The 25,378-nt window shown below is 43.6% G+C and overlaps 1 protein-coding gene and 1 long non-coding RNA gene across 4 annotated transcripts in view; one reads left to right on the top strand and one right to left on the bottom strand.

Moving 5' to 3' along the window:
• The window catches only part of LOC142074857 (single-stranded DNA-binding protein 2-like), a 271,522-nt gene that overhangs the window by 226,799 nt on the left and 19,345 nt on the right, over window positions 1-25,378 (bottom strand). The gene's annotated exons all lie outside the window — the stretch shown is intronic.
• On the top strand, window positions 201-25,111 carry LOC142074858 (uncharacterized). 2 transcript variants are annotated; one of them, XR_012670729.1, is made up of 3 exons: window positions 201-684; window positions 2,129-2,615; window positions 22,573-25,111. It is a non-coding gene; the product is annotated as an uncharacterized LOC142074858 (long non-coding RNA). The 2 variants fall into 2 exon arrangements; XR_012670728.1 differs by lacking the exon at window positions 22,573-25,111 and adding an exon at window positions 3,524-4,298.

The following is a 25,378-nucleotide window of genomic DNA, read 5'->3' as shown; positions in this document are numbered from 1 at the left end:
CAGACCTTGGAACAGTCTGCCCAGGGAAGTGGTTGAGTCACCATCCCTGGAAGTATTTAAAAGACGTGTAGATGTGGCGCTTAGGGACATGGTTTAGTGGGCATGGTGTGTTGGGTTGACGGTTGGACACGATGATCTTAGAGGTCTTTTCCAACCTGTATGATTCTATGATTCTATGATTCTATGAGGCATCTGTGGCCGTGGATAAGCCCACGCCAGAGCAGGTACATCTCGAAGCGTCTGTGGCCGTGGTTATGTCCATGCCGCAGCAGGTATATCTCTGAAGGGGTTGTGGCCCAAGGATAAGTCCACGCTCGAGAAGGTACACCTCGAAGCATCTGTGGCTGTGGATAAGTCCATGCTGCAGCAGGTACACCTTGAAGCATCAGTGGCTGTGCATGAGGTCATGCTGGAGCACCTCAAAGCGTGTGGCCATGGAGAAGCCCATGACAGGGGACGTACAGCCCTGGAGTGACTGCAGCCATGGGCAAGGCCATGTTGGAGCAGGTTTACTTCTGAAGGGACTGTGGCTGTGGGTAAGGCCACGTTGGAGCAGGTCTCTCTCTGAAGGCATTGTGGCCCATGGAGAAGGCCATGCTGGAGCCGGTGCACCTCAAAGCAACTGTGGCTGTGGATAAGTCTATGCCGCAGCAGGTATACCCCTGGAGAGACTGTGGCTCATAGGTAAGGCTCCACTTGGAGCAGGTACACCCCTAAGGGACTGCAGTCTGTGGGTAAGTCCAAGCTGGAGCAGGGGCAAGGGGAGGAGTTCATTGCAATGTTAAACCCGATGGTCTGGTTCAAAGGGACCAGGGGTGGAGATTGTAATGGAAATACCTTTAAATTGTTGTAACCCGGGATTTGAGTTGCATGTTATAGGAATTACTATAGCAGATAAAGACAATTTAGTAGGATAGAAAATGAAGGGAAAATAATAATGATGTATATGCTTTTCCCAAATAAATGTTACTTCCAGCTTTTAAATAAATGCAAAAACTGAGTGAAAGAAATTATATTAAATGGGTAATGAATATAATGAAAAAGAAAAGAAAGACAACACTTGTGATTCATTAGTAAACTCTCCTGTATTCTGTATTAAATGTTCCTTTGAAACTAAATGGGACTCAAAAAATGTTTCAGTCCTCACTGAAAACACATTTTAAATCAGTCAGCTTACAAATCGCTATTCTTTCGTGACAGAAAGACAGTCAAATCACAGTTACAAAACAGACTGTTTGTAAAAATCTTTATTGTTTGGCTGAGAAGTATCTACAACTCTCAATAAAATGTGTCTAACAGTCACAACAAAGCTTCTTCCTTTCCGCCCTTAAATTCCAGTGAGTTTTAGCAACACGGGGAAGAAATCAACCTCTGCACATAGTGATCATCTACCTGACATACAAAAATAGTCTACCTTATTTTCAGTTTTTATCCTGGGTCCTGTATAAACCATGAATACTTGAGATTGAACACAGATGACTGACACAAATACTTCCACTCTGAATATTTTTGCCCAGTTTCTCTCTAGAATGAGCAAGCTGTATGCCATCTCTGTTTTTTCCAGTACTATAAATATACTAAGCAAAACAGGGCAGGAGGGAGGGTGCAGCACTGGAAAAGGTTATCTGTAGAGGTTGAGGAATCTCAGTCCTTGGAGGTTTTCAAGACTCAGCTAGACAAAGCCATGGCTGACCTGATCTATTGTTCATGACGATCCCACTTCAAGTAAGAATTTGGACTAGATGACCTCCAGAAGTCCCTTCTATCCAACATTTCTATGATTTTATGAACGGTTTCCAAAGAACACATTTGCACCATCTTCCCCATTAAACTTTATCATCACATTTTGTTCCATGTCCTGCCTCCTTCCACACCAAAAGCCAATCATTCAGATTTTAGTCCTGCCTTCATACATCCCGTCCATCATGCATAAAGCAAATCCTGAAAGTAGAGTTCCCTATGTGTCCAGAGATTGCCTAGTATAATAAGATATAAACAATCTGTCATAATACATTTCCTAGCACAATAGGGTCCTGCTTCCAATTGTGGCATCTGACTTCATAACTGTTAAATAATAAAATTATTACTAGGAGAGAAATAGTAAGTATGTAAATGTTTCACTATACAGCTACTTCAACAAAAAGAGAAGGGAAGTCAACTTAAGAACAGAGACAGCAGTGGGATTACATCAGAAAAGAAGCTCAAATCTGCTCTTCCACTAAACAACTGCTGAAAACCTCTTCCCAAATACACCCTGGAAAAGGGTTTCCCAAAAGACTAAATGCTGAATATCTTTCAGAACTGTCTCAAAGGTAGATGGGACAGGCCAGTCTAAAACAGAGAAGATGGAACTGCCTCAAAGGAACAAAAGCCAGTTTGAGAAGTCTTTACTGCTTCCTTTGGTAATTTGAAGTTCATAGAACTGCACACTCAGAATAATCTCCAGAGCCAGAAGCTCAGCTCCCTGGTGCTACCATACAGATAAAATTGGATGCTGAAAAGCTTATACAACTATTTTCATATTTCTGGTCACTTACAGGTTGGAGAGTCTTAGAAGTATTTTATTTAATGAGATCATCTTAGCCAAGACTGCCTGAAATCTCCTTACTCAACAGGTAATGAAAATTTTAGGAAAACTGTGTATTGCATTATTCCCTCATTTTTGAAGAAAAAAGCTTTTAGACATAGATTTTGGAAACAGTATTGTATGTTAACTAAGTGTCAACATTCATTTTTTCAGAGTAGTTCACATTCTATATATTTTTAGTATTAAAATTAGTTATCAGTTTTACTATAAGGCATTCTGAGACTCCTCCTGGCACCATACTGGCTTGCCTTTACTATAAATATTATTCTTCTCACATGAGAACTGTGTTAAAGTTAATACTTATATTGCAGCAAAATGTAAGAAAAGTTTTCTAATGGCAAGCAACAAGAAACAACACTTTCCTAAATTTTCAAATCTGTTGTTTGCACCTCCCTTCCCTGGGATTTTTCTCCTATTCATTAAGTGAGTAAACAACCATAGCTTTGTAACAGTACTTAAACTTCTGACATTTTTTGATTGAACTCAGAATTCTCTTTACAAAAGACATGCTTTTTAAATAACATTATCCCTGTTAAGATTTGGTATATCTGCATTGTTTAAGTTTCTTGGTGCTTATTCAATAACAACATACATCAAATGCCAAGATGACTTATTTATGTAGATTAGAACATCTTTTAACAATTAGAAATACAATAGCTCATGGGAATATGGATTAATATAATCTTGAAATGGATATCACATTGTAAAATCAAGCCAATACAAAAAAGTTCCTATCCTTGAAGTCTCAAGTTAGCTTTTGTGATGTCAATCTCAAATTTAATCATTTAATACAGTATCCTAAACTGAGTAACAAGTTCCCTCAATGCTTCTTCTATTCCAAGTATTTGTGTGTTGTTTCCCACCTTCTCAAACCCAACTGGCAGTTCTTTATTCTGTTGCTTTTCTCTTTCACATGCCTTTCTCTCACATTTACAGATAACAATGGAAGATTAGCCCTCCAAAGTGCTTTTTACATTTCATTCAAGGTGAACAACGCATAAAAATCTTTCTATGTGTCAGTGCTAACTTTACAACAGCAGGACTAAATTTCAAGCATAGTAAGCTGGAACTGAAGATTTACATGAAACACTTGGTAACAACTGGTTTTACTGAGCACTCTACTTCTCCAAAGCTCAATACAGTTTTGACCTGTCTGGTACCAGAATGGGTGATTATCTCCCATTTGTTCTACATGGGCTAACAGGTTACATTAATGCTTGCATGAGACTATGCTTTTTATATAAATAAATACATATATACGTACACACTGTGGTGGGTTGACCTTGGCTGGCCACCAGGTACCCGCCAATCTGCTCTCTCACTCCTCCTTCTCAACAGGATAGGGGGAAAAAAATATGATGAAAACCTCATGGGTCGAGATAAGGACAGGGAGATCACTCAGCAATTACCATCATGGGCAAAACAGACTCGGCTTGGGGAAGTTAATTTAATTTATTGCCAATCAAAATCAGAGTACGATAATGAGAAATAAGAACAAATCTAAAAGCACCTTCCCCCCACCCCTCCCTTCTTCCCAGGCTCAACTTCACTCCCAACTCTTCTACCTCCTCCCCCCAAGAGGCGCAGGGGGACAGGGAATGGGGGTAGCGGTCAGTTCATAACGCGTTGTCTCTGCCGCTCCTTCCTCCTCACACTCTTCCCCTGCTCCAACGTGGGGTCCCTCCCACAGGAGACAGTCCTTCACAAACTTCTCCAAGGTGGGTCCTTCCCACAGGCTGCAGTTCTTTGCAAACTGCTCCAAAACAATCACACAAGGGGGTTCTCTCAGGAAAAATGCTGCTCCAGTTTTCAGGAAAACCCTGTCTCACGACGGTCCAGTTTCCAGTGAACAGTTCCCCAGACAGAGTAGAAGGGCTGATCTTACTTTGGATTGTAATGAAGAAATTCTTCACTCATGTTTGCAAGAAGTGAGAACAGGACTACAAGAAGTGAGAACAAGGACAACTACCCTCCAGGAAGCTACCAAGCTACTACCCCCCAAGACTGGGAGGAGGGAACACAGCCAGAACAGGTAGCCCAGCTGGCCAACGGGGTATTCCATACCATGTGACGTCATGCTCAGTATATGAATGGTAGGTGTGATCCAGGAAGTAGCGATCGCTACTTGGTTATCGGTCAGCACAGGTGGTGAGCAATTGCATTGTGCATCACTCATTTTATATATATTAATTATTATGATTATTTTCTCTTTTCTGTTCTATTAAACTATCTTTATCTCAACCCACGAGTTTGTTTCCTCACTCTCACCCTTCCGATTCTCTCCCCGCCCCTCTGGGGGTGGGGGGAGTGAGCGAGTGGCTGCGTGGTATTTGGCTGCCTGCCAAGTTAAACCACGACAGTTCTTTTTGGCGCCCAACGTGGGGCACGAAGGGTTGAGATAACGATAGATCTGACCAAAGCGTGTTAAGGCAAAATTGTTATAAGCATTCATTATATTGATTGGTCACAATGTTGATTTATTGGCTTTCAAAGTGGTGGGGCTGGCTCTCAATGTTGCAATATGTAATACCTTGCTTGCAGTATATGTTCCCGGTTGTGCTGTTTATTGCTATTCAGAAGTGGGCCAAGATTATCATTTTGCTGCTGTTTTATGATGTGATAAAATCGTTGGTTGTAAGTCTAATCTGGTACCTGTACTCAGCACTGCCGTCACCTCTGTACCTCGGGAACCACCTCTTAGAAACTATTAGTAATTACACTTTTTTCCCCTCGGAGAATGAATCTAATGGGGAGACAGGATGGGACACTTTCTCCCACTTGTTCATCTTCCCTTCCATAACTTCAGAAAGTCCTTTTCTTCTGTCCTCTTCATAAATACGTCCACAATATTCCCTGAGAATTTCGAATATCCCTGGGATGTTCAAACAAGCATGATCATATTGCTATGTCTCCTGAATGTGGTTCAGGTCTTGTTTAGGGTTAAACAACTATTTAGGAATATTGTCCAGAGATCAACCCCGGCAACAGAAACAGTGGCTACGCAAACCCCCATGACAGGCACTGCAGGTACTTCAACCCCCACGACAACCACTGTGGCTACTTCAACCCCCATGACAGTCACTGTAGCTACTCAAACCCCGGCAACAGTCACCACAGTTACTCCAACCCCTGCAACAGGCACTGTGGCTACTCAAACCCCGGCAACAGTCACCACAGTTACTCCAACCCCTACAACAGGCACTGTGGCTACTCAAACCCCGGCAACAGTCACCACCACAGTTACTCCAACCCCTGCAACAGGCACTGTGGCTACTCAAACCCCAACAACAGACACTGCTGGTACTCCAACCCACGTCACAGGCACTACAGCCACTCAAACCCCGGCAACAGTCACTACAGTTATTCCAACCCCCACGACAGGCACTGCAGCTACCCAAACCCCAGCAACAGGCACTGCGGCTGAACCAGAGAACCAACCCTTGCTGGTATCCGTCACCCCTGTACAGAAGAAGAAATCTTGGAAGCGGAGGTCAGGTCGTTTAGAAAGGGATGATGGAAAAGCAGGGTCATGACGAGGAGGGGAGGAGGAAGAGGAAGAACTCATAAACGAGACGGAAACCACCCGATCCCTATCCCTGAGTGAGCTGCGAGATATGTGGAAAGATTTCAGCCGACGTCCAGGCGAGCATATTGTTACCTGGCTGCTCTGATGCTGGGATAATGGGGCCAGTAGCCTGGAATTCGAGGGGAAGGAAGCCAAACAGCTGGGATCCCTTGCTAGGGAAGGGGGCATTGACAAAGCAATGGGAAAAGGGACACAGGTCCTCAGCCTCTGGAGGCGACTGCTGTCAGGTGTGAAGGAAAGGTATCCCTTCAAGGAAGATGTTATATATCGCCCAGGCAAGTCGACCACCATGGAGAGATATCCAGTACCTGAGAGAATTAGCCATGCTGGAGGTGGTTTATAGTGACCTGGACAACGACCAAATGCCCAAAGATCCAGATGAAGTCCAGTGCACGTGACCCATGTGGAGGAAGTTGGTACGGAGCGCACCAGCGTCGTACGCCAGTTCATTGGCAACATTTTCCTGGGCAGAGGAAGAAGCACGAACGGTGGATGTCGTGGTTAGCAGACTCCGGGATTTCGAAGAAACTGTCTCCTCCTCCCTTATCTCGGCTGTGGAGAAACTGTCCCAGAAGGTCCAGCAACTCGAAGAGGATATGTCCTATTCTCCACCTGTACAGACCAGTATCTCATCCATTAGGAGTCAGCGTCCTATTGCTCAAGAGAGAGGATATAGAAAGTACACACCACGGGGTACCCTGTGGTTTTACCTACGTGACCACGGAGAGGACATGAGGCAGTGGGATGGAAAACCTACCTTGACCCTAGAGGCACATGTACGTGAGTTGCAAGGCAAAACAATCACACAAGGGGGTTCTCCCAGGAAAAATGCTGCTCCACTTTTCAGGACGGTCCAGTTTCCAGTGAACAGTTCCCCAGACAGAGTAGAAGGGCTGATCTTACTTTGGATTGTAATGAAGAAATTCTTCACTCATGTTTGCAAGAAGTGAGAAACAGATATTATGACCAGGACTAGAGGGGCCCTGCCTCCGGCCAGGTGGAGGAAAGGGACAACCGGGTTTACTGGACTGTGTGGATTCGATGGCCTGGCACATCAGACCCACAGGAGTATAAGGCTCTCGTAGACACTGGTGCACAGTGTACCCTCATGCCATCAGGCTCTAAAGGGGCAGAACCCATTTGTATTTCTGGAGTGACAGGGGGATCCCAAGAGTTAACTGTATTGGAGGCCGAAGGGAGCCTAACCGGGCATGAGTGGCAGAAGCACCCCATTGTGACTGGCCCAGAGGCTCCGTGCATCCTTGGCATAGACTACCTCAGGAGAGGGTATTTCCAGGACCCAAAAGGGTACCGGTGGGCTTTTGGTATAGCTGCCCTGGAGACGGAGGAAATTAAACAGCTGTCCACCTTGCCCGGTCTCTCAGAGGACTCTACTGTTGTGGGGTTGCTGAGGGTTGAAGAACAGCAGGTACCAATCGCTACCACAACGGTGCACTGGCAGCAAGACCGCACCAACCGAGACTGCCTGATCCCCATCCATGAGCTGATTCATCGACTGGAGAGCCAAGGAGCGATCAGCAAGACTCGCTCACCCTTTAACAGTCCCATATGGCCAGTGCGAATGTCTAATGGAGAGTGGAGACTAACAGTGGACTATCGTGGCCTGAACGAAGTCACGCCGCCACTGAGTGCTGCCGTGCCGGACATGCTAGAACTCCAATACGAACTGGAGTCAAAGGCAGCCAAGTGGCACGCCACAAGTGACATCGCTAATGCGTTCTTCTCAATCCCTTTGGCGGCAGAGTGCAGGCCACAGTTTGCTTTCACTTGGAAGGGCGTCCAGTACACCTGGAACTGACTGCCCCAGGGGTGGAAACACAGCCCTACCATTTGCCATGGACTGATCCACACCACACTGGAACAGGGTGAGGCTCCAGAACACCTGCAATACATTGATGACATCATTGTATGGGGTAACTCAGCAGAAGAAGTTTTTGAGAAAGGGGAGAGGATAGTCCAAATCCTTCTGAAGGCCGGCTTTGCCATAAAACAAAGTAAGGCCAAGGGACCTGCACAGGAGACCCAGTTTTTACGAATAAAATGGCAAGATGGACGTCGTCATATCCCAATGGATGCGATCAACAAAATAACAGCCATGTCCCCACCAACTAGCAAAAAGGAAACACAAGCTTTCTTAGGCATTGTGGGCTTTTGGAGAATGCATATTCCAGATTACAGCCTGATTGTAAGCCCCCTCTATCAAGTGACCAGGAAGAAGAACGATTTCAAATGGGGCCCTGAGCAACAACAAGCCTTTGAACAAATTAAACGGGAGATAGTTCAGGCAGTAGCCCTTGGGCCAGTCCGGGCATGACAAGATGTAAGGAATGTGCTCTACACCGCAGCCGGGGAGAATGGCCCTACCTGGAGCCTCTGGCAGAAAGCCCCAGGGGAGACTCGAGGTCGACCCTTAGGGTTCTGGAGTCGGGGATACAGAGGATCCGAGGCCCGCTACACTCCAACTGAGAAGGAGATATTGGCAGCATATGAAGGGGTTCGAGCTGCTTCGGAAGTGGTTGGTACTGAAGCACAGTTCCTCCTGGCACCCCGACTGCCGGTGCTGGGCTGGATGTTCAAAGGGAGGGTCCCCTCTACACATCATGCAACCGATGCTACGTGGAGTAAGTGGGTCGCACTGATCACACAACGGGCCCGAATAGGAAACCCCAGTCGCCCAGGAATCTTGGAGGTGATCACGAACTGGCCAGAAGGCAAAGATTTTGGAATATCCCCAGAGGAGGAGGTAACGCGTGCTGAAGAAGCCCCACTGTATAATAAACTACCAGAAAACGAGAAGCAATATGCCCTGTTCACTGATGGGTCCTGTCGCCTTGTGGGAAAGCATCGGAGGTGGAAAGATGCTGTATGGAGTCCTATACGCCAAGTTGCAGAAACTGCTGAAGGAGAAGGTGAATCGAGCCAGTTTGCAGAGGTAAAAGCCATCCAGCTGGCCTTGGACATTGCTGAACGAGAAAAATGGCCAGTACTCTATCTCTATACTGACTCATGGATGGTGGCAAATGCCCTGGGGGGGTGGTTGCAGCAGTGGAAGCAGAACAACTGGCAGCGCAGAGGTAAACCCATCTGGGCTGCCGCATTGTGGCAAGATATTGCTGCCCGGGTAGAGAACCTGGTTCTAAAAGTACGTCACGTAGATGCTCACGTACCCAAGAGTCGAGCCACTGAAGAACATCAAAACAACCAGCAGGTGGACCAGGCTGCTAAGATTGAAGTGGCTCAGGTGGATCTGGACTGGCAACATAAGGGTGAATTATTTATAGCTCGGTGGGCCCATGATGCCTCAGGCCATCAAGGAAGAGATGCAACATATAGATGGGCTCGTGATCGAGGGGTGGACTTAACCATGGACGCTATTGCACAGGTTATCCATGAATGTGAAACGTGCGCTGCAATCAAGCAAGCCAAGCGAGTAAAGCCTCTTTGGTATGGGGGACGATGGTTGAAATATAAATATGGGGAGGCCTGGCAGATTGATTATATCACACTCCCACAAACCCAGCACGGCAAGCGCTATGTGCTCACCATGGTGGAAGCAACCACCGGCTGGCTAGAAACATACCCTGTGCCCCATGCCACTGCCCGGAACACCATCCTGGGCCTTGAAAAGCAAGTCCTATGGTGACATGGCACCCCAGAAAGAATTGAGTCAGACAACGGGACTCATTTCCAAAACACCCTCATAGACACCTGGGCCAAAGAGCACGGCATTGAGTGGGTCTATCACATCCCCTACCATGCACCAGCCTCCGAGAAAATCGAACGATACAATGGACTGCTAAAGACTACGCTGAGGGCAATGGGTGGTGGGACATTCAAGCATTGGGACACACATTTAGCAAAAGCCACCTGGTTAGTCAACACTAGGGGGTCTGTTAATCGAGCTGGCCCTGCCCAATCAAGACTCTTACGTACTGTAGATGGAGATAAAGTCCCTGTCGTGCACATAAGAAATATGCTGGGGAAGACAGTCTGGGTTACTCCTGCCTCTGGCAAGGGAAAACCCATCCATGGGATTGCTTTTGCTCAAGGACCTGGGTGCACTTGGTGGGTGATGCGAAAGGATGGGCAAGTCCGGTGTGTACCTCAAGGGGATTTGATTTTGGGTGAAAATAGCCAATGAACTGAATTTTATAATGTCAATTGTTATATGATATTGTATATCATTATTTCTATGGTTGCTATCAATGGTATAGCAGTGAAAATCACCCAGATTAATGAAGAATGAACTAACTCCGATGAAACCGAGCAAAGTGCAACGATGATAGAACTGGACGAGCGCAGCAGTAGCGAAATGAGAACTGGCTTCAGGACGCAACAGCCCAACACCACACACCATCTTTCTGGCCCTGAAAGACTGTTATAACAGATGGAGCCCAAAGTTGTGGACTAAAAGAACTCAACGGACATTTATATATATTTATGTATATATATGTATGTATATGTATTATATATATATATGTATGTATATGTATTATATATGTATATATATAAAAAAGATAGTGGTGATTAATTAAAAGGTATCGAAAAATGTGAGACCTAAGCATAACGTAAATGGTATGGAATAAGGGGTGGATACTGTCCTAGTTTCGGCAGGGATAGGGTTAAATTTCTTCCTAGTGCTGTGTTTTGGATTTAGTATGAGGAGAATGTTGATAACACACTGATGTTTTCAGTTGTTGCTAAGTGCCCTCCTAGTCCAAGGACAGCTCCCGTGCCTACTGACTGAGCTAGGTACACAAGATGGGAGGGAACATAATCAGGACAGCCAGCCCAGCTGGCCAACGGGGTATTCCATACCATGTGACGTCATGCTCAGTATATGAACGGTAGGCGTGATCCAGGAAGTGCCGATCGCTACTTGGTTATCGGTCAGCGCGGGTGGTGAGCAATTGCATTGTGCATCACTCATTTTGTATATTCTATCATTATTTATTATCATTATTCTCCCTTTTCTGTTCTATTAAACTGTCTTTATCTCAACCCACGAGTTTTTCTCACTCTTACCCTTCCGATTCTCTCCCCGTCCCACTGGGGGGCGGGGGGAGTGAGTGAGCGGCTGCGTGGTATTTGGCTGCCTGCCAGGTTAAACCACGACAGTCTGGCGCCCCGAGCAGGGACCTGTGTCCATTCCCCTCCGTCGCCTGGGTCCCCTCCTTCTGCCTGGCAGCAAGAGGGCAGGGGTTCCTCCGCTTCTTGTGGAGCCTCCACTTGCTGCCCTTGCCTCAGGGACGGTAGGGTGCGGCTCCACCAATCTATCTCCCTCTCGCACTCCCTGATACTCCTTAGCCTCTCCACTTCCTCCTTCAGCTCTGCCACCAGGCTGAGCAGATCATCCACCTGGTCGCAGCGCACACAGGCGTCGTCTCTGCTGCCCTCCTGTACCAGTGACAGCCTCAGGCACTCCCTGCAGCCAGAGACCTGGACAGATGTCTGTTTGCGTAGGGGCTCCGTCTGGGTCGCCACGTTTCTTCTGGCGATGGCTTTCGGCCGAGTGGATACCATGGCCAGGTCCTCTTCTGGGAGGGCGACGACCACGAGTTGAGCCAGCCTCTAGAGTCTGGAGGGGGGGCTGCGCCCTGCTCGCACGCCCTGCTGGCACGAACATCTTTCTATTATCTAACATCATCTATTTATCTATCTAAAATCTCTGCTGGCCAAGTTGTTATAGTGCTTGTGTTGTGTTGTGTAGGAAAGCACAGTTTCATTCCTGCTCTAGTTATTTCACTCCCCAGGGCTTCCATTAATGCAAGAAACAAAATCATATCGACTGTGATCTTGTCAGGTCTCATAAGCAAAGCAAGATTTGGCCTGGTCAGTACTAGGATAAGAGATTGCAAATATAAGGTTGAAAACAGTCTATGGAACTTATGTATGTACTTTTTGTACACTGAGTTGAAGTCACTAAATACAACTTCTATGTAACATTTTCCTTTCCTCTCCTCCAAATATTTTATTGTATTGCTTTTCATGTTTGTCCTGCTTTCAGCTGGGATAGAGTTAATTTTCTTCCTAGTAGTTGGTATAGTGCTGTGTTTTGGATTTAGTATGAGAATAATGTTGATAACACACTGATGTTTTAGTTGTTGCTAAGTAGTGTTTACATTAGTCAAGGACTTTTCAGCTTCCCATGCTCTGCCAGGTGCACAAGAAGCTGGGAGGGAGCATAGCCAGGACAGCTGACCCCAACTGGCCAATGGGCTATTCCATACCATATGACGTCATGCTCAGCATATAAGGCTGGGGGAAGAAGAAGGAAGGGGGGACGTTCGGAGTAATGGCATCTGTCTTCCCAAGTCACCGTTACGCGTGATGGAGCCCTGCTTTCCTGGAGATGGCTGAACACCTGCCTGCCAATGGGAAGTGGTCAATGAATTCCTTGTTTTGCTTTGCTTGCGCGCGCGGCTCTTGCTTTCCCTATTAAACTGTCTTTATCTCAACCCACGAGTTTTCTCACTTTTACCCTTCTGATTCTCTCCCCGTCCCACTGTGGGGGGAGTGAGCAAGCGTCTGTGTGGGGCTTAGTTGCTGGCTGGGGTTAAACCATGACAATGTTCAAGAAGGACCAATGGAAAAACTAGTTGTACAAACGGCAAAGAATAAGGAGTCAGCTGCTCATTTTATTTAGGGTCCCTGTAACTCATAGGGCAGTTCAAAAGAAATTGCAAAGGAAATTCACTCTGCAAAATGAAACAACCTTATTAGGTTTGGATTTGCAAAGAAAAAAAAATATAAAAAATTCCCCACAGTGTAATTATATTAGCCTATTACAAAACAGTTAAAAGTAATCAGATTATGACTGTCCTTACTGAAAACATTCAGAAGCTCAAGATTAGTATTTAGTTAATCTGGCAGTCCCACTGAGAAGGCCCAGCACAGATCAGGCATCATACTTAAGGGTCTATTGTGCTTGTTCTAGGGCTTCTCAGCAATATCAGTCAACCTTGAAGCAGAGAGACTGACAATGCAAAACAAAAACAGTTCACTTAAAATTACTCTTTTAAAGTGGAATACAGAATCTTTCTATGAAAAGGCACAAAAACCAGTTTAAATCTAGGGGTAAAACACAGAATCTTTGTCTTTAAAAGGCCCCATCGCTTACAGCAAAAGAATGGCAAGTTTCCAAAAAGGTTACAGTTATCAGGAAAAAATCTCCAGTGTTTAAAAAGTATAGAAATAAACATTTTGATAAGTACTTTGGAAAAAAAATTGGAGCACATGTTTTAAATTAGATCCTCAAAGCTAAACAAAGATTTATGTCTAAATAGGGAGTAGTGACTACCCAGTCTCAGGGAGGTTGTATTGGGTTTACGTGGCGAGGTTTTCGTAGCAGGGGGGCTGCAGGGGTGGCTTCTGTGAGAAGATGCCAGAAGCTGTCCTCATGTCGGACAGAGCCAGTTCCAGCCGGCTCCAAGATAGACCCGCCGCTGCCCAAAGCTGAGACAATCATCAGCGACAGTGGTAGCACCTCTGTCATAACATATTTAAGAAAGGGTAAAAACTGCTGCGCAACAGCAGCTGGGAGAGAGGAGTGAGAATATGTGAGAGAAACAACTCTCTCTGCAGACACCAAGGTCAGGGAAGAAGGAGGGGGAGGAGGTGCTCCAGGCACCGGAGCAGAGATTCCCCTGCAGCCCATGGTGAAGACCATGGTGAGGCAGGTTGTCCCCCTGCAGCCCATGGAGGTTAACGGTGGAGCAGATATCCACCTGCAGCCCATGGAGGACCCCACGCCGGAGCAGGTGGATGTGCCCGAAGGAAGCTGTGACTCCATGGAGAGCCCATGCTGGAGCAGGTTTTCTGGCAGGACCTGTGGCCTTGTGGGGGACCCACACTGGAGCAGTCTGTTCCTGAAGGACTGCACCCTGTGGAAAGGACCCATGCTAGAGCAGTTCGTGAAGAACTGCAGCCCATGGGAAGGACCCACATTGGAGAAGTTTGTGAAGGACTGTCACTTAATTTTCTTTTTAAACTAAACATGATTTCCACCTCCCCCACCCCCTAGGCCCTTCAGAGAGACTGTCGTGGTTTAACCTGGCAGGCAGCCAAATACCACGCAGCCGCTCACTCACTCCCCCCACCCCCAGCGGGACGGGGAGAGAATCGGAGGGGTAAGAGTGAGAAAAACTCGTGGGTTGAGATAAAGACAGTTTAATAGAACAGGGAAAAATAAGGGAAAATAATAATGATAATGATAAAATATACAAAATGAGTGATGCACAATGCAATTGCTCACCACCCGCGCTGATCAATAACCAAGTAGCGATCGGTACTTCCTGGATCACGCCTACCCTTCATATACTGAGCATGACGTCACATGGTATGGAATACCCCATTAGCCAGCTGGGCTGGCTGTCCTGATTATGTTCCCTCCCATCTCGTGTACCTAGCTCAGTCAGTAGGCACGGGAGCTGTCCTTGGACTAGGAGGGCACTTAGGAACAACTGAAAACATCAGTGTGTTATCAACATTCTTCTCATACTAAATCCAAAACACAGCACTAGGAAGAAATTTAACCCTATCCCAGCCGAAACCAGGACAGAGACCTTTAGAGTATTTACTGGAATCACTATATTTCAGTGAGACAAGCTAACATAAGTGTAACCAATAATAAGTTTAATGATAATAACAATATTCTCAAATTTGGAGGAATCATTTGCCTAATGAAGATATTCCAATGATTCAAACAGAATTACTATTCAAACAGGTTTCAAAACAGGTTTTGAAATTTTGTTAGAGGAAAAAGAAAAAAAAAGAACCTATGATAACAAAATCTGTAAAGTTTTGGTTAAACAGTTTAAAATGGTTCTTAAATGCAAAAGGTCAATATGAAGTATTTTATTTCAAAGTAATAGTCATATAAATTTCATGGAGGGGTAAGTTTATTCAGAAACTTGAAAATGCTGTATATACAAGATGTGCCAGCAAGTTCAGTATTTGGAATATTAAAGAACTACATCAGACTAAGCCAGGCAATCAATAAAACAGTAACTTTAGGAATAAGACAGAGCATCCTGCCGCTCAAAAGATACTTAAAAAAAAATGAGGAACAAGGGTTCCCATTTTATGGTTCTTTGATCCTTTTAGTTTATTTACTTCTAATTTGAGTGTTTTTTTGAGCAGAATATCAATTACATACATTTTTAATACTAAATACATTCTCTTAAAAATAAAGAGGAAGATTCAATTAAAATCTTTTTCTAACATCTGTCACAGTTTAGACCAGGACGCAAACTTTCCCAAAAATTCTGAAGTGTTCAGATTCCTGGGAATAAGTACAGGCAATTTGGCAAGCATGCTCATGAATATATTAACTAACAAGAGCCATTTTTTCCCCCAATTAATATATTATCAGGGGAAAAATATATAAAGAGGCTAACATATCTAAATACCTCAGGCTAAAAATATTAAGAACTCCCTCAGCTAGAAGTTGTTAACAGAGCTCTAACAGAAATAAAGAACCAAACCAGCATAAATTCTTTCCCTTCCCTGCCAAAAATAAACCACATTAGGGAGGAAGTATTCAAAACATAGTAACAGAGGTGACTCACCCATATGAACATATTTTGCACAGGAACCGGCGGGGAGGGCGGGCAACACGCCCAATAATGCAGTCCTGATGGGAGGAGAAAAACATTTCCCCTCTCCGTACACCACCGAAACACACAGTTGCTGCCCATCACATAAATCTGAAACAGTTACTACAACAGTTTTGTAATATATGCAGTACTCCTGCCCTGAAGTATAACCTGTGGAGTTTGAAGGTATTCAGAGAAAGGTAAATGAGCAAACTGAGTAAATGATTGCTCTTTTTCTGCTCTGGAGCTTTCTGCCAAGGCTAACTTTTCCCCTCAACTGGGATGCTCCTCTAGAAGGCTGCTAACACAGATACTGCAGGGATTGAAAGGCTATAGATATTTTCTTCCACTGATTCTAATCCAAAATGAATCTTGTAGCCAACAAGATTCCCAGATCTGAACTGTACCATTATTTCTTACATATTTTTCAAACTGAAGGTGAATTAGTCAAATGAGCAAATCCAACTTTGTTTTGGTTTCCAGGTACACACATGCACATCATTAAGTTTTTTTCATTTCTGTAAGCAGGCAAGGTACTGAAATGCAAGCAGAATCCACCTACATTTAACTGCCTTCTGTACTCAGAAGAATAAAGGCGGCCAGCAGAATGGGGTCATGTCAACTATAAAATAAACATAGCAACCATGATGTTTTAGGACAATTAACCCAGAAAATAAGCTAGGATTCAATAATCTTGCATTACTTCATTTTGAAAGAAAATTCTTAGAGTGCTGGAAAAACCGCATAAAGAGAAATGATCTTGCTAAAGCATATAACACTATGCTTTATCATCTTTAATCATGTATTTGAAACTTGTACATCATATTGGATCATACTACATTAGAGAGACACTCAAACTGGTTTGGATTTGTTAGAATCATCTCATATATTTCCTTCCATGCAGGACCTAAGTGTAGTGTTTCTGTATACAAACATCTTCACTTACTTGAAACATTTGACAATTAAGAAAAGAGAATACCAGTACAATTCTGCTGAACTCTTGTAGATACTATAGTTGAACATTACTTATTCACAAAAATGCTTCAGACAGTTGAAATTTACTTAATTTTACGAACTGTGTTACTTTAAAAAATAGACAAAAGATAATTCTGCCACTAGAAAACACTCATACTTCAAACACTTCAAGCAGTGACATTCCTGGAGTCTAAATAACAAATATAAAATATTAAGAGGCAGATCACCTATGAGTTGGAAAATGACTATTTACTGAATCTGAAACTTTGAATGTGAAGAAAAAAAATCTAGACTATTATGTAATGACACCTCAATATCTTTATTGGAGGAATGTCACAGAGTAACTTATGGGTTAAATCAAGTCACTGAATGTTATGATGCTGCCCTACTAATTTATAGAGCCAATTTCTGGCTCTTATATGTTGGATGAAAAAACAAGCAGAACAAATGCTGGGAAATTTCCCATGCTAAACAGCAGGTTGAGGGAAGAGGAAATGGCAAGCCGGGTCCAAGGAGCACCTCTGAGTAGTCAGATACATCATAAATTAGTGTGGAGTACATGGCATTTTTATCTTATGGTTCTGTCCTGGTTTCGGCAGGGATAGGGTTAAATTTCTTCCTAGTGCTGTGTTTTGGATTTAGTATGAGAAGAATGTTGATAACACACTGATGTTTTCAGTTGTTGCTAAGTACCCTGTCAAGGACAACTATCCTCTGCTACCAAGCTAGACTGGGAGGACGGAGCACAGCCAGGACAGCTAGCCCAGCTGGGCAACAGGGTATTTTCAGTTGTTGCTAAGTGCCCTCCTAGTCCAAGGACAGCTCCCATGCCTACTGACTGAGCTAGGTACACAAGATGGGAGGGAACATAATCAGGACAGCCAGCCCAGCTGGCTAATGGGGTATTCCATACCATGTGACGTCATGCTCAGTATATGAAGGGTAGGCGTGATCCAGGAAGTACCGATCGCTACTTGGTTATCGGTCAGCGCGGGTGGTGAGCAATTGCATTGTGCATCACTCATTTTGTATATTTTATCATTATCATTATTATTTTCCCTTTTCTGTTCTATTAAACTGTCTTTATCTCAACCCACGAGTTTTTCTCACTCTCACCCTTCCGATTCTCTCCCCGTCCCACTGGGCAGGCGGGGGGAGTGAGTGAGCGGCTGCGTGGTATTTGGCTGCCTGCCAGATTAAACCACGACAGGTTCTTATAGCCATAATATTGTGGAGCAAACAGGGTTCAAAGATGACCTCAATACTTAAGGCAATTTATGTATTATTCCAAAAAGCAGAACATCTGGCCTGTCCTCTTGGAATGTTCCTACCATCTCTCTTGAAATGTTCCTATCATCTCTCCCCATGGTATTTCAGGGTTTAGATACAGTTTGCAACAACCCTGCAACCAAATCAATAAAAAATTATCACCAAAATATTTTAAGTTTTTTGAGGGATGGGAGATTGTTTATGTTTGTTTTAACTTAACTTAAAGATCTGCTGCTAGCTTAAGAGTATAGGTTCCACTGTAACATGGTTAAAAAAAAAAACACTAAAGAGCTAGCATCAGGAGAACAAAAAAGTGCAGCTTCAGCATGTGCATACATGTACTAGTTTTGGCTGGGATAGAGTTAAATTTCTTCATAGTAGCTTGCATGGGGCTATGTTTTGGATTTGTGCTGGAAACAGTATTGATAATAGAGGGATGTTTTTGTGATTGCTGAGCAGTGCTTACACAGAGCCAAGGCCTTTTCTGCTCCTCACCCCACCCCACCAGCGAGTAGGCTGGGGGTGCACAAGAAGTTGGGAGGGGACACAGCCGGGACAGCTGACCCCAACTGACCCAAGGGATATTCCATACCATATGACGTCGTGCTCAGCATATAAAGCTGGGGGAAGAAGGAAGGAAGGGGGGGCGTTCAGAGGTATGGCATTTGTCTTCTCACTGTTACGCGTGATGGAGCCCTGCTTTCCTGGAAATGGCTAATCATCTGCCTGCCCATGGGAAGCAGTGAATGAATTCCTTGTTTTGCTTTGCTTACGCGTGCAGCTTTTGCTTTACCTTTTAAACTGTCTTTATCTCAACCCACGAGTTTTCTCACTTTTACCCTTCCGATTCTCTTCCCCATCCCTCTGTGGGGGAGTGAGTGAGTGGCTGCATGGGGCTTAGCTGCCTACTGAGGTTAAACCACGAAAATACACAATTCCAATTTGTTTCAAAGCCTATAACTCTACCAAAGGACAGCCAACTACAAATATTATGAGCATTTCAAGTACTCCAAACATGAAAATGAAGATTCCTACAAGTGTACTTCCTTAACCTTTGGATAACTGTGAACCTACAGTATGCACACACAGCTGATTGTTCCAACAAAGTATGAAAAAAATATTTTTAGCTGTGGATGATGTTGCAGAACTTGTCTATTTTACCAGATCAAGTTACTGAGGATTAAGATGTGGTATTAAAGAGGGAGAAACAAGCCTATAACTACTGAGTGGATGTGAATCTTACTATAGTCACTGATACAGTCTGCAGTTTTTGGCAAGTGTTCCTTGTCAAAAGTGTTTGTATGAGAACCTAGAATATGGAACAGGTACACTGAAAATCTGCTGTATATATGTGAACAGATACACCGAAAATCTCTTGCATGCATGTCTATACACTTTCAAATGAATGTTTGGCTATAGGGGAAAAATAATTGTGGCTTTATGACAAATAAAACCTTTTCCTGTTTATTATGCCCTTTTTAAAAAATGAATAATCCTATGCAGCTGCAAACTTTTTATATGTTTGTTTTTTATTTTGAATAACTACAGGCTGCTTGGGAATATTTGGAAAGATTTAAAAGCAACTTTCCTCAGTGACTAGTATATGAATATAGATGCATCCAGTATTCCAGTCTGGTTTTTTTAGTTATCTATTTTAAGAAGTCCTGTGAAATCAAGATTTTCTTTTCATTCTCTCATTATAGGTTCCCCAACTATAGTTGGTCAAATTATTTGTCATGCATCTTCAAAGCATGAGATACAGCTTTCTTCTGCTTTTGCTACATTAGTCTCACTTTATTTCTAAAAAGAATTTAGGTTCTAGGTTTTCCAGTGGGCTGATTTTGGCTGGGATAGAGTTAATTTTCTTCATAGTAGCTAGTATGGGGCTATGTTTTGGATTTGTGATGAAAACAGTGTTGATAACACAGGGATGTTTCAGCTATTGCTGAGCAGTGCTTACACAGAGTCAAGGCCTTTTCTGCTTCTCACCCCACCCCACCAGCAAGGAGGCTGGGGGTGCACAAGAATTTGGGAGGGAGCATAGCCAGGACAGCTGACCCCAACTGACCCAAGGGATATTCCATACCACATGACGTCATGCTCAGCAATAAAACTGGGGGGAGGTTGGCGGGGGGGCCGCTACTCGGGGACAGGCTGGGCATTGGTCGATTGGTGGTGAGCAATTGTTTTCATTTGCATCACTTGTCTTTCTTGGGATTTATTTCTCTCTCTTTGTTATTTTCCTTTTCATAACAATTTTTATTGTTATTATTATTATTATATTTTATTTCATTTATTAAACTGTGTTTATCTCAATCCACGAGTTTTCTCACTCTTACCCTTCCGATTCTCTCCCCCATCCCATTGTGGGGGGAGTGAACGAGCGGCTGTGTGGTGCTTAGTTGCTGGCTGGGGTTAAACCACGACATCCAGTTACACATTTCTACAGATATTAAGTCTCAAAGTGTAAACATCTCTTTTCTATAAAGAATTAGATGTACAGATAGTAAAATTGTGGCATTGAATTTGAGTAGCCGCAACAGAAGTCAGAAGCATCAATGTGTTGTACCTTTCATATCTGTCTGTGAAGCTTATTACTATTACTAGAGGTGTACTTTCATATTTCTCACACTGTTCATCTTCTGAAGCTTTCCTTTATCTCTCCTAGCTTTGTATTTTCTTATATAGTCTGTCCTGTGTGCAAGCACTACTCTCCGTGTATTTGTTGATCAAGTACTTTTCCTACTCCAACCCAGAAAATCAACTTCCATTTATATTATTTTACAATATGCATATAACACAAAGGAAAATCAAAGTTAATTCTGCAGGACATGAAGTTTCTTTAAGTTTCTAAAACATCCTCTCCATGTATAATACTCTATAAATATTTTATTAACACTGGCATCGTCACAGAAGGTTTTTTTATTTCTTTATAAAAAAGGAGCAGAGCAGAATGGAGCCTTTCCCCTACTATACCACAGTTGTAGGAGGCACCAACAGTTCTGTTGTCAAAGAACACTGCTATAACAAGCTATTGAACAGCAATTTACCAAGTTTTAGAAAATACTTGCTGAGGATGCAATAAAAATCAGACAACTTTTCACTATATTACTCAAAGGCCTTGACTTATAATTTACATTTCAAGGCAGATTAAACAATACACAGTTTCAAGAGGGTTTAGTAATAAACAGTTCAAGGAGCTGAACAGTTCAAGAGATTGTCAGTGGGAGTCATAACCTTCACTTCTAAGACAGTTTCAGATTCAGCAGAAGAGCTTTATTATTCCTCATACACCTGATGTAATTTCACTAACTCATCCATACTCCTCCTATAAATAGCTTTTATCAACTCCCACACACACACCTCAAATCAAAGGATTACCTAATCTGAAATAATTGGAGCCTTCCATGACTAGCCCCCTATTCTTTGACAGTTGGGAGAAAAGAACAGTAAATAAAATATTTAGTATTTAAAAAACAAAGGTTTTTTTTGTTTTATCATATCTTACTGTTATAATTACAAATATTTGATAAAGCACCACAACTTTTATAGTCCTAGCACTGGGTGGAATCTTTACTTTCACTCTCATAAATCACTGAATATTTATGACACAATCATACAGCCCATCAGCCACATGATCCATTTTGTCCTGAGACTGTCAAGAGACAGCATATTTATTAAGGAATTATAGTTCCACTTTTGCACTCAAATATTTTCTTCAGAAAGCACAGCCCTTCCAAATGAAAGGCTGTGATATGCCAATACGACAACAGGCAAGCTTAGGTTGCCATTGATTTTGATGTAACTTTTTTTTTAAACAAATAAAAAGTGGTAGACTATTAGTCTTGGAGATTGTTTCTATGAGCATTAAGTTGATTATCACAGAAAATACACTACAGATAATATTATCTTTCTATAACTACTAGTAAAAATACTTAATCCCAAGAATGGAACGTTATTAATTTTCCAAACTCATTAAATGAATTTCAAAATACATCTGCTAGTAAGAAGACATTTTCAGTATCAATATTTTAAAAAAAAGAAATTTTACATGTACAACCATGGGATCCAAACTATTCTATGATTTACATATACTGATAACATATGACTTACCGTATTTTCAAAATACTGGGTCCTTTCTAGAAAACTTACAAGGATATTTTCTAAAAGGTGAAATCATTCCCAAAAGTAAAAAGCATTGCAAGTAAAATGAAAGTAAATATAAAACACAGGATACTGTGTAATCAGTACTTTCTTCCCATTACATTAATTTCTTCTTCATGATTGAAATTCTCTCTTTCAAAGAAAAGTCTTTTCTTTAGGAATAGGAGATAGATAGGAAAGAAACAAAATGGCTATAAACTATTCAGAAGGGACAGGAAAGGAAGGAGAGGTGGGTGAGTTGCCCTCTGTGTCAAAAACGGGATTGATTGCACGGAGCTATCTTTGAAGAATAGCAATGCGCAGGTCGAGAGCTTATGGGTGAAAATTAGAGACCAAGCCAACAAAGGAAACTTTGTGGTTGGTGTCTACTACAGGCCACCCGATCAAGAAGAGGAGGTTGATGAAGAGTTCTTTCTTCAACTGCAGGAAGCATCACGCTCGCAGGCCCAGATCCTGATAGGGGAATTCAAGCACCCAGACATCTGCTGGAAAAGCGACACAGTGAACTGCAAGCAGTCCAGGAAACTACTGGAGTGCATTGAGGACAACTTCCTAGTACAGGTGATGGAGAGCCTGACCAGAGGAGAGGCACTGCTGGACCTGTTGCTCACTAATGCGGAAGAACTTATCAGAGAGGTCAAGATTGGAGGTAGCCTGGGCTGCAGTGATCATGCCCTGGTGGAATTCTCAATCTTGAGGGGTACAGGACAGGTAAAAAGTAGAGTCAGGACCCTAAAACTCAGAAAGGCAAACTTTCAGCTGTTTAGGGCACTAGTGCAGTTGGGAAACTGCCCTCAGAGTTAAAGGAGCGAATAAGAACTGGGAGATATTTAAAGACAATTTTCTTAGGGCACAAGAGCTCTCAGTCCCGATGTGCAAGAAGTCAGGCAGGGGAGGCAGGAGGCCATCTTGGCTAAGTCAAGACCTCTTAGCCAAACTAAAACACAAAACCAAAATGCATAGGCAGTGGAGTCAGGGATATACATCCTGGGAAGATTATAGGGATGTGGCCCAAGAGTGCAGGGAGAGGATCAGGAAAGACAAAGCACAGCTGGAGCTGAACTTGGCCAGGGACATGAAAAATAACAAGAAGGGTTTCTTCAGGTATGTAAGACAACAAAGGAAGATGAAAGAAACTGTACCCCCCCGATGAGAGAAACGGGAGACCTGGCTACAACCGACATGGAAAAGGCTGAGGTACTCAACAACTTTTTTGCCTCAGTCTTCACCAGCAAGTGCTCAAGCCATGCCACTCCATTCACAGAATCCAAAGACAGGGACTGGGAGAATGAAGTACTGCCCACTGTAGGAGAAGATCAGGTTCGAGACCATCTAAGGAACCTGAAGGTGCACAAGTCCATGGGACCTGATGAGATCCATCCACGGGTCCTGAAGGAACTGGCGGATGAAGTTGCTAAGCCACTATCTATCATATTTGAAAAGTCATGGCAGACTGGTAAGTTCCCGCTGACTGGAAAAGGGGAAACAAAACCCCCATTTTTAAAAAGGGAAAAAAGGAAGACCCGGGGAACTACAGGCCGGTCAGTCTCACCTCTGTGCCCAGCAAGATCATGGAGCAGATCCTCCTGGAAACTATGCTAAGGCACATGGAAAACAGAGGTGATTGGTGACAGCCAACATGGCTTCACTATGGGCAAATCGTGCCTGACAAATTTGGTGGCCTTCTACGACAGGGTTACAGCATTGGTGGATAAGGGAAGAGTGACTGATGTCATCTACCTGGACTTGTGCAAGGCATTTGATACTGTCCCGCACAACATCCTTGTCTAAAATGGAGAGACATGGATTTGATGAGTGGACCACTCGGTGGATAAGGAATTGGCTGGATGGTCGCACTCAAACAGTTGCGGTCAATGGCTCAATGTCCGGGTGGAGACCAGTGATGAGTGGTGTCCCTCAGGGGTCCGTATTGGGACCAGTATTATTTAACATCTTTGTTGGGGACATGGACAGTGGGATTGAGTGGTGAGCCCGTGCAAACCTCATGAAGTTCAACAAGGCCAAGTGCAAGGTCCTGCACCTGGGTCAGGGCAATCCCAAACATGGATACAGGCTGGGCAATGAGTGGACTGAGAGCAGCCCTGCAGAGAAGGACTTGGGGGTATTGGTGGATGAAAAACTGAATATGAGCCAGCAATGTGCACTCGCAGCCCAGAAAGCCAATTGAATCCTGGGCTGCATCAAAAGAAGCGTGGCCAGCAGGTCGAGGGAGGGGATTATCCCCCTCAACTCCGCTCTCGTGAGACCCCACCTGGAGTACTGTGTTCAGCTCTGGGCACCCCAGCATAAGAAAGACATGGACCTGTTGGAGTGGGTCCAGAGGAGGGCCACAAAGATGATCAGGGGGCTGGAGCACCTCCTCTATGAGGACAGCCTGAGAGAGACGGGGCTTTGAACAACCTGATCTAGTGAAAGGTATCCTTGCCCATGGCATGGGTGTTGGAACTACACGATCTTTAAGGCCCCTTCCAACCTAAACCATTCTATGATCTATGATCATAAACCACATAAGGATTTTTATACTCTATAAAATATTAATAATAATTTTCAAGGCAAGCCTGCCAAACTGACCTATTTCTGAATAGTAGCTGCACTCCTAAGTAAAGTTATGGGTGGCCCTGCTAGATGATGCTGTTCAATTTTTACATACACTTTGTCTCCATTCATTATAACTAAATGCTGAAAAAATTAATTGCTCATGTATAGATTATCTTATATAAAACACTTAATGGATTGATTTTAAATCATGGGCTAGTCTAGTGAGGAGTATTTTTCAAGTCTGGAAAAGGTGTGTGTGTTTTTGTTTTGATTTTGTTTGTTTCTAATCAAGGATGTAATATATTTTACAGACTGATGCAGTGCCAAATACATTTCTAGTGTAGTATCTGTCCTGGTTTCAGCTGGGATAGAGTTAAATTTCTTCCTAGTGCTGTGTTTTGGATTTAGTATGAGAAGAATGTTGATAACACACTGATGTTTTCAGTTGTTGCTAAGTGCCCTCCTAGTCCAAGGACAGCTCCCGTGCCTACTGACTGAGCTAGGTACACAAGATGGGAGGGAACATAATCAGGACAGCCAGCCCAGCTGGCTAATGGGGTATTCCATACCATGTGACGTCATGCTCAGAATATGAACGGTAGGCGTGTTCCAGGAAGTACC

The sequence above is a fragment of the Calonectris borealis genome, chromosome W (genome assembly GCF_964195595.1).
Source record: "Calonectris borealis chromosome W, bCalBor7.hap1.2, whole genome shotgun sequence".
NCBI lineage: Eukaryota > Metazoa > Chordata > Aves > Procellariiformes > Procellariidae > Calonectris > Calonectris borealis.
The sequence above is the reverse complement of the archived record's forward strand: the minus strand, read 5'-3'. Positions and strand labels throughout refer to the sequence as shown.